Source organism: Epinephelus lanceolatus, chromosome 8 (genome assembly GCF_041903045.1).
Source record: "Epinephelus lanceolatus isolate andai-2023 chromosome 8, ASM4190304v1, whole genome shotgun sequence".
Lineage (NCBI taxonomy): Eukaryota > Metazoa > Chordata > Actinopteri > Perciformes > Serranidae > Epinephelus > Epinephelus lanceolatus.
Genome location: NC_135741.1, coordinates 29122434 through 29136476, shown reverse-complemented (window position 1 = coordinate 29136476; position 14043 = coordinate 29122434). Strand labels below are relative to the sequence as shown.

General features: G+C 42.1%; 1 protein-coding gene across 8 annotated transcripts in view; it reads right to left on the bottom strand.

Moving 5' to 3' along the window:
• prdm16 (PR domain containing 16) overlaps positions 1–14043 on the bottom strand; it is a 211768-nt gene that overhangs the window by 147831 nt on the left and 49894 nt on the right. The window lies entirely within an intron of this gene.

The following is a 14043-nucleotide window of genomic DNA, read 5'->3' as shown; positions in this document are numbered from 1 at the left end:
TGAAATTACAAGATATGACATAGATATGACATTTATAGACACTAACCTCTAAAATACACGTTTAACAATGTCAAATATATCAAAAGACAAGCACATAACTCGAGCCATTAAAGAAAAATCTGACTGCATTTCCTTTAAAGAGTCAAGATTAAAAATACTAAAAAAAAATATGAAATGCTGATAACATTGTAATCAGTGTTGCCATGGCAAAATAACTTGACACGGTGCTGAAAATCAGCGGTTTAATCGGAGGGCCTTACAACAGGCAAATTGTTCTGTGGTTGTGTTTAATCAGAGCACTCTAGACTTAAACGCAGAAAGATAGAGATCTGGAGTCATTTTCTGCCGTCTGCCTGGACACACACAAACACATGTGCCTTGTGGCATATAGACTGAGCTGTATTGTCGATGTAGTCTGGGTAGAAAGAAACAACACTGACTGCATGCAAGAAATCTGGGAAGGAACCTATAAATACTGCATCAAATAAGGACTCAGCAGCACAAGCAGTCAATCATGAATCTTTGTAAAAATTTTACTTGTATACAGGGATGCACAGTGTAAAGCACTGCAGACGGCAGGCGAGAATGGATGCAAGCCATAGCGTGAGCATTCAGAGCCAGGTGAACGTTTTGCTAGAGAGCAAGCAGCACAGTGGAGCCATGACTGTGGCTATGATAACAACAAAAAAGAGCTGGAAATAGGACGTGTGTGCCAATGATGGCCATCATAAAGCACACACATCCTATTTCCCCTCACCGCCTTCCCCCTCCAATGCACACAGAGACTGTATCTTTGTCTGGCCGTAAATTGATCTGGTTCAATTCAAAAGGAAAGGCAGCCACTGATGAAAAGACAGTATCCAGGGAAAAGGCAAAACTATGCAAAATTCTGCACCGGCTCCAAATATGGGGAGAAAAGATCATCTGGAGAGAAAAAAAAAGAAAAAGAAGGCAGAGGGAGAATGTGTGGACCATGACAGATATGAAAAATGGGTAGCTGGTTGAGCAATAAATGACCAAACATTTTGATGTGGGGGCTCTGTGCGTACATGTGCACACATGTGCGCGTATAAGTGGCGCGTACAAGGGGCGGCATTCAAACCCAAAGCTTAATCTGCTGTTTGTGCCGCTATATTGCATCAATATGGTCCCACTTAGCTGCGTTATTGGGCCACAGAGTGATATTGGTACCTGTTCTTCTGTATTAAGCAGGCCTTTGATGATTCTGTCTCCACACAAAAGAGCCCAAAACACTCTTTGCTTTAAAACAGGAAGGGCGGAGGAGAGAGGCAGCTGTAAAAATCAAACGAGCGCAAATCAAAGGTAGAGTGAGCAAGAGTGAGAGGTGAAAAACTGTACAATGGTGTATTTTTCCACGGTGGCACGGGGGTACCATATATTCAAAATGACGTATAAATGGAAGCATGTGACGAGAGAGCCAAAGGAGAGCGTTTAAGGGGAAGGAGGTGTGTGTTTGGCGTGCGTGTTCGCGTGTGCGGTTGGAAGTAGTGAGCGAGCGACGGGGGCACGGTCAGCTACAATACCAGCGAGCCTCTCCGAGCGAAAACGCCACACACTTTCCTCTCGTAAAAGCACCAGGGAACATTTCCAGGCAACACTTAAAAACTGCAACATGACTTCTTCAGAGTAAAGAAAGATCACAGTGGCAGAAATAAAGAAGGGAATATATAAAGAAAGAAAAATGAAAAGGAGACAAATTTATGTTTTTCCCCACAGGGTTGCACATGTACTGCTGCTCTGCATAATCATTACACAATAACCAGAACATGTTTTAACTATAGTTATTGCTACATTAAAGTTTATGCTATTGTGAGTCACGTTTTATACTGCTTCTGTTCTTATGTGTGGTCAAACTGTGTTTATTACTTTAAGTGCCAACATGACCAAAGCTGACATGAAAACAAAAATACTGTTTTGATTTATTATATAGTGTTTGAACTCGTACAAAGGTTGAAATCCACACATACTGCACCATACATACCTTACTGCTTGCCAACATTCAGGGCATAGTCTTCAGTGTGTATGTGTGCCTACATGGCTGCTCTTCCCTTACTATCTTTGACTGGTTATCAGTCTATAAAACCTGCTAGGGGGAGCTGTCCAGAGCCTGTTCTCTCTCTCTCTCTCTCTCTCTCTCTCTCTCTCTCTCTCTCTCTCTGCTTTAGTTTGTTTCTCCTTCTTTTTTTCTTGTAGCAACTGACCAGTAAAAATAAAACTATAATCACAGCACTTGTGAACATTTCCACATGAAAACATCAGAAAACTGGACTGAATTCGGTCACTGCAGCTCAGGAAGGAACAGACTGGAGCCTTTGTGTGTGTTTATTTTTTATTACGTGAGTGTGCACTTTTGTGTTTGTGTGTAGCGCCGATACAACACGGCTGATGTATTGATGTGTTATTTGTGCTGAGCAGCCTAAAGGCATTCTGCCCTGCAATAGCGTGTGTGTGTGCCTCCGTGTGTGTGTATGTGCGCTGAGATCAAGCCTCCAGGCACACAGAAGACAGCAGGCAACCTCCTGCAGTTGAGAGCAGGTGTGTGTGTGTGTGTGTGTGTGTGTGTAGTGGCCCTGTGGTCCCAGGGGACTGCTGCAGACATTTATTAACAGGGCAGATTAATAGCACTAGAAGAAAACATGTTCACAAACATGATAAATATTAATAATAATCAATATTGAGTTACATTTGCCAAATTGAGTTGCAAACATCACCCAGGGGGAGGGAGGGAGAGAGGAGGGGAGGAGAGGGTCAGCAACTGAGAGGATGGATGGAGAAAGGAGCCGGACTAAACAGGAAGAAGAGAGGGGAAAAAAGAGGGGAAAATGAGAAAGTGAAAAGGACGAATCACATGGAAATAAGACAAGAACAGAGTGAAATAAATTAAGATGTTGTTTAACCACATGAACCACTGACTACATTTCATTGCACACTAAATACCCCACTATTATTCCAAATATGACAATATTATGAATTTGATACAGGTCATATAAACAGCATATCCTGTCTGGATTTTCAAATGAGGCCTTGTTACCAATGTAGCATTTCTCAATGAAGACATGTGGGATATGTCAGTGTTAGTGGGGTTTTAGGAGCATTCTTTGGATGTGTATACAGCACATTCAGAATATGCGTCTCAGTTGGGGTTTTTACTGCAGTTTGCGACACACGCAGGGCCTCTTACCAGTTTATGGTCAGCTCTGTGCGCTGTCTTGGAGACATTGTACACAAACCAACTAGCCAAGAGTTTGCAAGCCCCGGGGTAGAGATGCTCGCCCAAAAGAAAAGCCCACATTTTTGGTCGGAAGGAGAAACACACCTACTTTTAAACATTATGAAAGACTTGTATATTAACAGCTTTTTAGATGGGCGCAAAAATCGCAACGCCAACCGTTTCAAGGAGGTGGTTGGAGGACAGAAAGATGGAGGCTGTGTTTGCATGGTCAAAAAATGTCCACCAATGGGAGGAAACTAGAATATTTTGTGTATGTAAATGTAGTCACTGACAATAAAGACCAAAACCTTCACAGAGGGAGCCCAGTTTCACATCTGCACACCTCATTTTTACCGTCACCACCTCTATCAACTATTTAAATAAGGGTCAGAGTCAGATCTGTCCAGGCAGAACAAAAGTTATCTACAGAGTTAATTTAAACCAAGATATTGCTACTTAAGATGCAGTAGCAGCTACTAAGAGTAATATCATCCGCTTTCCAGATAAGCATACATTTTACATATATTCTTATATCTGCAAGGCTCATGAACATCGGAAACATTTGTGGGACAGTGGCACCAGACCAGTGACATCATCCACACTCACACAAACATGGTGGTGCAGCAAAGTTTGTATGTCCACCACTACAGTCAAATCCTCTCCACTATTTAAAATGATTAGGAAATTGATTTTATAGTTTCTGTCCTATTTCACTACGGTAGCATTTTGATGTGGAAAATCAGATTTATGAACACATCTGTGAGGGGGAGGGGCAGCAGGGACTATGTGTCAATGTACAGAGACGTGATGGAAATCAATAACAATCTTTCTATTTAATTTTAAGACCATTTTTCAACAATGTAAAGTAAACAAAATGTTAGAGGAAAATCTCCCTTGCAAACTCTTGTTAAAACATGAATGTTACATAGGGTGTTCCAGATAACATGACAGAGGAGTGAACAGAGGACACCTCCCCCTTAGTGGGAACAAACTATTACACTACTCCTCAGTGTCTCTTTTCTTTTCTCTCTTCATCTCAATGTGTATGTGTGTGTGTATGTGTGTGTGTGTGTGTGTGTGTGTGTGTGTGTGTATTTATGCCCACTGGTGCAGTTTCATTTAGCAAGCCACTCGCAAGGCTAGACAGCCAGCTCAGGGAGCACCAAGGCAGACAGCGTGCAGAACAAACCCATCCATTCTTATTAACCAGGGAGGAGAAAGGGTTGGCTTGTGTGACTATCTGTGTTCATGTCAGCGTGCACATGTGTAAGGGAGACATCTTTTATATAGTGTTAGTCTTTGTCTGCGCTCTAAAATGTCAAGTCACATTTGATTCAATAAAATCTTGACCAACTTCCTGTCACATCCAGCTGAGTTATGTGCTGTACGTCTTCACTCTTGTGCAGCTTCAAACTAAACAAACAAAAAACAATATAACAATATCTAAAATGAGGCAATGTGAGGCAGAAAGAATACTGGCTGTAGGCACAAATACGCTTCATACTTCTTCGTTTTTTTTTGTAAGTTCATTGAAAAATGAACAATCCTTTTATCAACAACTGCCACAAACATATCCATGCAAAATGTGCGGGGTCCAGTAATTCTTTTTTCCAATTCTGGCAATTTTTCTCACAAAACACAATGACAGTCTTATCAATTTTAAGAACCACTTTTACGAGTCACAGTCAAATGAAAATCTGCAAAAAGCTTCACACAACAACGCCTCCTAAAACTCAGTTATTCTCTCACTGGATCTTACAGCAGTCTTTTAAAATGTAACACAATCTGTCTCAAAATAAAAGGAAATTTGATGCCAGTTTGCGCGCAATATTTTGAAAACCAAATCATTTCATTTGCAGTCATAAAAAAATACTGCGGGATCTTGGAGGTCGTGATCAACTATGTCATTGAACAGAATTCCCAATATCTATCTTCTATTAGTGTTGATATGATACCTGAATTTCTGACTGTGATACATTGCTTTGAAATATATAAATATTCAACAACATTTTTGATACCACAGGGAAAAAAACTAACATTAAGGGCATAACATTTTTCTTTTCTTAGTTAGTTGCAGACTGTATTAAACATTTACAATAAGAGCCAGCATAAGTGTGTGTGCTACATCCCAGCTTCTTGTGGTTGCTATACAGTAGCTGTATGTCTGAGGTTGCACTGATTGGGGGGGGGGGGGGGGGGGCTTGTGTAGATGGAGGGGGGGTGGTAGAGAGGTGATGATATTCACCTCTGCCACTGGAAGCAGCCTACACCCATACATCAGTCTATTACTCTCCAGCCTAGCTCCGCTCTGCTTCTCTCTTCTTCTCGCCTGCTCCCTCCAGTCATTAACCAGTGAATTAACGACAATCCAGCGTGCTATTAATCACCCTGACAAAAGTGTTAGCATTGCCTGGCTAGGCGGGCACGAGACTGTGTAGGAGGAGGAGGTGGAGAGGCAGGAGGGTGGCGGTGGCGGTGGCGTTGGCGGTGGCGGTGGGAGAGAGAGAGAGAGAGAGAGTGAGGTGGGTCATGGGAGACCAGAGAGTCTGTGCGGTAGGAGAGAAGAGAGCCAAGAGAGGAAGGTACTGAAGGAGGAGATGAGCTGAGAGAAACAGTAGAGATGAGATAAAGAGAGGGGAGTTCGGACAGGAAATACGTCTGTGTGTGTGCAAGAATGTTTTTGATTCTGGTTTTCTGTAATGGTGCAGTTACGGACAGTTAAATATAGTTACAAGACGCAAACTGCACTCAAGGTGAACAAGAATAATAAACCAGTTGACCAGCAGTGGTCTTGTGGAGTTCAATGGGCAGAGCTGCTGCAATTAGAAGTTCCATATGCTTAAAATAATACAACCTATTTTTGAGCAAACTCCTCAGCATACAATTACGTTTATTTTTAGTTCAGTGTAAAAAGTTGAATTAAATTACTTCCAGGCAAATAACAAAAATCCAACAAAAAAGTCTGAACTTCATATAGACATATATCCAATATGTTGTAAATGCACATATGAACAGCCATTTGTGGTTTGTGTTTTACATGATTATTGCCCTTTTCATACTGATACCATAAGGACATGCAAAACAGTCTACCCTATGTATACTCTTATCATCTTTATGATATTTATGATTTCGTAGGCCTAGCATAGACAGTAATGTGCAAAGAGGAGGAGCTGACAGGAGAAAATAGTAATTAGTACTCGTAGTAAACCAGTATCCGAGACAAAACAACAGACAAAAATGTTTGCTGTTCAAACTCAACTCTTACAACCACTGAGAGCATGACTTTGCCTTCTATAAGCCCATCTCTGACTCCCCCCACCTCTTGCTCAGTCTCTCACCCTCTGTCTCCTTCTCTCTCCCTCCCTTCCAGAGTCCGACCACCTGCTGGGAGGCCTGAGCCACGGACGTCAGGTGGGTCGCGGCCGTCACACAGTCCCATGTCATCAGGCTGTCACAGTGAATGGAGCTGACATGGGAGATATGCTAATCCACTTAGCTTCAATCTCAGCCAGGAGGCCGGTACGCAGCCTTGCCTCAGCCCGCAACGAGCAGAACACACACACACACACACATCTGAGGCGGACACATTAAGCCATGTAACGCTGAACTTTCCAGAATATGTATATTAGATTAGATCAGATGAAGCTTAAATGATCCCTGTGGGGATATTAAGCTGGTGCTCAATAGGATATATATTATAAGATGGGCCATACAGGGGGCGGACACATTAACAAAAACACCTGTAAATATAAGGCAAGTCAACACAATAGCCCTTCAGTAAATACTGGCCATGTGAAGATTTTAACGTTCAGGTTTTGTTAAGATTATGTCATGTTCTATGGTCATTTTGAGGCTTTCTTTAAGGCAATCAAATAAGGCAAATGACATAAGATTTCTGAAACCTTTTTTGATCATCAGCTAATTACTTCCATCATTAATCAAGCAAACATGCAAAAAATTCTCTGGCTGAAGCTTCGCAGTTGTGGGGACGCTTTTCTCAGTTAGTGCTAGTAGTGGTTTTAATATTGGACTGCTGGTCAGACAAAACAAGCTCCTGAAAGACACAAACCTTGGCTGTTTTGTGAGAGTTTGTGACGGCCATCTTTTAAAACTGTTTGAGTTTTATTTCATAGACTAAACTATTAATTTGAAAGGGTTCAGTCTCAGTTCTCGCCACAATAACACCTCTTAATTAACACAGAGTGAACCAGGAATAACTTGCGTGCTGAGTCCAGTGACACTAAATCAAAGACAACTATTAGGACGATGTATGAATCACCTGAGCAAAGAAGCAAAATCATTCTGTGATGATAGCTTCCCAAATGTACGGATGGGTCTTTGTCACAAACAAAAAGTTTGATCTGAAAAATCAATCGACAATAAAAACAAATTTTCATTGCAGCCTTTGATTTAGAGCATCAGCAGCACAAACTCTCTCGGACTCGGCCTCAACAAATACAGTAAAACTACAGGCCTATCTCAGGTAGGTTTTTTCCACAGTTACTCCATTAAACAAAATTGTGAGTGCAGGTGTTACTATGTTCCGCCCATGCCAATGAGATGCAGCCAAGTTCGGCTCCTTTAAACATATCAACTGACGGCTCTGACATGTTTGGTAGGAAAGTGCAAAAAAAAAAGTTTATTTGAACATAAACAAGGAGAGTAAAACAGCAGACGGGGGAAAATTACAAAAAATATAAGATATTCCATCTCGCACATACACACACATATGCACACACTCTGCACCAAAGTGATCAAAGTCAGCCAGCGAGCAGCTAGGTGTCAGAGTTCAAAACTATTGCGCCACTCAGCCAGATGATATCTTGAACCAATCCATCGTATTTCCCGACCATGACTTCCCCTATTAGGAGCTGCGACGGTGCTATTACTAATCTGTTCACTATCCCACAGAAACAGGAAGGAAGAGAGGGAAACAGATGGGAAGGCAGGAGAATGGCGAGCGAGGGACACAATGCTTACTGCTCCCTTCCTCCTCCTCCTCCTCATCCCCTCTCCCTCCGTCTCCTCTACTCCGCTTGCTCTCTAGCGTTCCGCGGAGCGAGGGAGAGCGGAGGCTCACAATCAGTCTGACAATACTGTATACAAGTGGTGGCGAACAATGGAGGCCAACCACAAAGAATTCTGGGAACAGGGGCACAGCCTTCTTCTCCTTCGGGTGGCTCCTGCATGCCGGACCAATCGATACACATCTGCCTGCTGAGACTGACCGGTGCCAGAGAGAGAGAGAGCGGGAGGGAATATAGAGATATGAGCTACGTATGAGAGTTGCATCATAATATTTGTGTGTGTGTGTGTGTGTGTGTGTGTGTGTGTCTGTCTGTCTGTCTGTCTGTAAATGGCATTAATCAAACAAACAATGGCAATAATCACACACACACCCACACACAGGCTCAGTGTCAAATCTTGCCATAATTAGGCCACTTAATTACCAACCAAAGAACCACAGAGTAAACTGGGAATAAATATGAAGTGTGTGTCCCTCTGCGTGTGTTTGTGTGTGTGTGTGTGTGTGTGTGTGTGTGTGTGTGTGTGTGCGCGTGCGTGTGCGGTTGAGTGGGCGGTTGGTTGAACTGACTGCAAAGCCTGCAACAATAGGCATTTCTCACTGGATGAAAAAAATACTGAAACAAGAGAAGGAGAGGATAAAAGAAAGACAGAAGGACGATGGGACTGGAAGAACGAATGAGTTTGACAGACAGACAGACAGACAGACAGAAAGAGGCAATTTTGTCCCTCTCCTCCTAAAGTGTGCAGGGTGTGGGGTGAATGCGGTCCATTTGGAAATAATTGGCTGGTAATTAGGCGGGGGTCGACAGGTCGATTTGGGAACAAATGGCTGTCTTTAGCTCAGGTGGCCCTCCACATGAGATAATGGGACCTTTCCCTACCTCCCACCCCCCTTCCTCTCCACTCTCCTCCCCTCTCCTCTCCCTTTCTTTTTCTTTGACTTCCGAATCTGCTCGTGTATGACAAAAAAAAGGCCTTGCAGATACTCTGACAGTATCTAAACACTTCAAAGTAATATGACGACAACATTTTCTACTGGTTAAACGTGCAGAGGCACAAATCATGATATTCTAGAGGATGCTGAATTCACATCCAAAGTACGATAGCTCCAGGGCAGAGCCAGAGGACGAAGGGATAAAGATCCAGGGAGGATCAGTAGCTGAGTAAAAAAGTTCACAGGTAGACACACACAGTCAGTCACCCAACAACACAACAAACCCAGCCATTAAAAGTGCATTTTTTGTTGTGTATCTGCATGTACACACTGAGACAGGGGTTGATTTGGTATGAGATTTTCACAGTATGATAACAACCTCGGAAAATATCCCAGTTTTATAGTTTCACAGTATCCTGTATCACACAATTACTATAATTATCGGTTACAATGACCCTTAAAGAAATGAAAACAAAAGGAATTTTTTGGTGAACGCTTTGTTATATTTTAAACCTGAAACCACTTTTTCAAGGAAGTACGTGTAAAAAGTCTGACAGACGCTACGGGAGGAAAGATGTAAGAGGTGTGCATGTGTCCGGATGCATTTTTCTTTTTCAATACTGTAGATAAACAAATGAACACTGGATGATAACCGTTGATTTATATATCATGGGATACGGTTTCACGGTATACTGTTGCAACTCTAATTGAGATGATGCACAAAATGTTTGTAAAGGTGCAAAACTGCATCTGTAAGCATTGTTACACTCTATACTGTACATACATGTGAGAATAATTGTGTTTCTTTTTTCCTACTGTAAATTTGTGACACATAAAACCAAATTTCGTTGACGACTACTGTCCGCTCCAGTAAAATCATTTTAAGATCATGTTTCCCTGAACAAACTCCTTTGCTTCCCGTCACAATCAGGATGCTGCTACTTATAACCCTCCTCTCTGGCACTGCTTTGCATGTATTTTCCTTCATTATATTACTAAAAAAAAAAAGGTGTTAAAACATGTTGGAAAAGGTTTTTATTATTGTGAGACGCTCTGAAAGATTCAGCTCTGTTCGCACTTGAAAAATAACACTTTTGGTTTGTGCCACCGACCAGTAACACACATTGTAAAATTCAGGTAAAGGCTAGTTTACCATCTTAATCTTACAAATTATGATTCATTGCTGGATTACAGTTGTCAATGTTTAAATGCTACGTGTTTGACCTTTAGAGTATGCTGCATGCTATTTAGAGTCTGTGTATCTCTTGTCTACGAAATAGCAGCGTGCAGTTTGCTGCACTGCCTAATTGTGAAGTGGAAGTGCCCCAGTTTATGGACCCCTGAGTTTTACTTAACCTTTATTTAAGTCACAGAGAACATATTGAGGGCGGAGAGCTCTCATTTACAACGCTGAGTTGTAACAACATAATAAGAGAGCAAAGCACTGCAGCTCACACAAAACCAAACTGAGAATTAAATCGTTGAAATGCTTCAGAGTTATCACGGTATCAGATCTGAACTGATATTCATACGAGGCGACACAAAAAAAACATGCTGTACGTTCAAATACACAGACATGAAAGGAAACATAGAAATACAACTGATTCAGCACCTAAACAGTTTGTGTGTGTGTACGTTGGCTAGTGCAAGCCCCCCTAACTTCAGACTCTCTCTCTCCCTCTCCTGTCCTCCCATTCAGCAGCGCCGGGCTCTTGTTTGGCTTCCTGCTGTTTGTGTCCAGACAAGGCCTTGATTTGAATACTGATTCCCCATTGATAGGCCCGCACTTCCGATCTAATTAACTTGTTTTGTCTTTGGCTAAATGGAAACGTCCGAGGGAGGGTGAGAGGGAGAGAGGGAGAGAGAAAAGAGGAGCGACACCAAACAATGTCACAGATCTTTGCAGGAGACACGCCGTAAATAACAACAAGTAAATACAAACAGGATGGAGGTTAAGGAAGGACATGTTAGGGATGAAAAAAAAAACCCCACATTGTGCGCACATCAAAAGGGTCACGGCTGCTTAAAGGATGCACATTTATCACACTAATCAGAGGATATGATTCGAATTCAAAGCATCACTGAAAGTACGCACGCAGAGTGAAGGAGGGGAGTTTCGCAGTGCACAGTCACGGAGAGCTGAGTGGTGACTGAAGCAATAAAAACAAACTGCTTACTACAAAGCTCTTGCAAAATGTGATTAAAAATAGTAATTGTCAACAGACTCTCAAGGTGTCATGGCTAAGTTGCAACTGTGTGGCCATTTTTTGACACATCCCCTTCTGACACTTGGGAAAGACATCAAGGAGGATTTTCTTTTATGACCAACTCATGTCACGCAGATGTTTGCTGACTTAATGGCCAAAATATTAGCACACATCAAATCAGCATTTCCTTCAATTTGATGTCCAGTAAAAGACATGGAAATTCCACTCAGCTACAGAGGCGCACTCATTTGGATTTTTTTCATGTCTAAGTGATGATTTTATAGTCATTTTATGGTATCATTTAATGTCTGTATCACATGTAATAGTGCTGCATCATGAGCTGCAGATGGGATCAAGCAAAACAAGTGTGCATGTGGTTTCCCTGCTGCACATTGTCCTCTGGTCCCCTGTGTGTGTCTATTTGTGTGCGTATGTGGCCCTTGCAGCTATTTTGCCTCGGCTCCGTCATAGAAGAAAACATTGGCAAACAGGGCACCAGAGGACAACGCACAATATAGAAGACACACATACAAGGAGGAGGAGGAGGAGAGGAGAGAGGAGGCAGACAGAGACGTGAGTGCGCGCCAAGAGAAAGATGACAACAACTAAAGAGGCTACTGACAAGAAAAGGCAGGAAGGCAGAGGGGTGGGGGGTGAGTGGGGGCAGATAATGTCATACGACCCAAAATAAACTGCATAAACAAAAGAAAGAGCGGCTGAGATGGGCTCAAGGAAGAGGAGAGGGGGAGACGGAGGGAGGATCAAAGGGGATGTCCGCCGCTGATACCGCACCTCAGATAATGTGTGGCGCAATTAGCGCGCTGTGACGATTTCCATTAGGGCTAATCAAATATTTATACTGCCCTCTGAGCATGTCACAATGCTGCCCCGGCCCTTCATATCAACGTGACAAATGCCTAATGAAAGAGCGGGTGTATAGACAGTGAGAGGAGGTGGAGAGACAGATAGAAAGGGAGAGAGGGAGAGAAAGAAAGAAGAGAGGTAGAGAGGTGTTGGGAGCAGAGTTTGCTCTGTCTCCCTTTTCCACATTTGGTTTGCAAATGGTTAGCCCTCTGTCATCAATTACAAGGCTGGTCTGGTGGCAATGAGTGGCTATATGTATGTGTGTGTGTGTGTGGGTGTGTGTGTGTGTTGGTGTTTTGTATGTGTGTGTGATGAAACAAGGACGAGGCAGAGCTGATGCTACCTCACCTAGAGCCATTAATCAAACTGGGCCGGGCGGCTGCAGAACCAGTCCAAATTGGGCTCATCAGTCTGAGCATTAAGCAGGCATCAAGGTGCAAGGACGAGGGGGAGGAGGGAGACAGAGAGAAGGAGAAGGATGGGGGGTGAAAGAAATTTAAATCTACAGTATTTTCACTTTTTTTTTCACTCCTCTATAATGGTGTCATTCCTCTCAAGAGAATAATGTTCCTCAGTGTTAATGATGATCTCCATCATTTTAGGATTTTTCACTCTTGACTGAAACTTGCTTGAGATGTGGTGAGCCTAACTGGATGTGGTTAAATCTATGTCTCAACACATAAAAAATGACAGTTCTTTTACTTGAGAACAATATTCTAGCACTCTCCACCTCTGGTATTATTCCCTATCCGACCAATTTACCTTAACGTCTATACAGGCTACTTTCCTGTATTTTAAAAATATTACAAGAAGCTTAATTTATTTTTCACCCCAAGTGATTTTCTTTGTCTATAATTTTAACGGTGGCTTTCAAAGACTTTGCGTGAACCATGAGCTATAAATTTTCTGCCTTTGTGAGTGAAAAGAAGACGCATTAACCATCGGCGGTCAGTCACACAATCAACTGAGGGTTAGGGGTAACAAGATGGGCGGGCCTCCAGAGGTGAGAGGTCAAGTCCTGGCCTGACAGACAGATGGAAGAGAGTGGTCAGGACTTGAAGGATGAGAGGGGAATGAAGGATGGACCGGGCTGGGTGCTGTGACAGTCTGGGATATAGATGACCCTCCACACCAATGTGACAGACAAATGGTTAACAAGGTATCAACCTTTATTTATTTTAAGTGGAGTTTTAGAGGGATGTGAAAAGAGGAAAACAGGAGGAAAACAGCCGAAGAAAATACTAAAATTGCTGAGTTTTTGTCACTGAAATACAGCATTAAAAACAGTCCCACAGAACAAAGACCAATCGTGCAACACAGAAACTGAAAATGAATAGATGGTATATATGAACACATACACCAAGTAACAGCATGCAGCACAGTTAATACTTGGCCAGAACACATATTGCGATACTATAAATGCTGCTTTTTTAAATATCAAATATTTAAGTGTGTGTTAACAAAAACAAAGACGGAGATGAAGCAGTTCAGCATTAGAAATTTTTGCAAACTACAACAGCGTGTACAAACAGAAAATGCAAATTATTATCACAAATATCCTAAAATGACAAAAATAAGTACCATCATTTTCCATATGCTGTATAAAGACCATTAGAGAGAAAATTAACATAGAAAAATAATAGTTTTGTATCCATAAAAACTAACATTTAAGGTTTCTTAAATGAAATAAATTGTGCTAGACATGCAACAAACTTGCAACTCTCTAAACATTATTCTTCGGTATGAGGCTACTGGGCAAGTAAAGCCTGGAAAACACT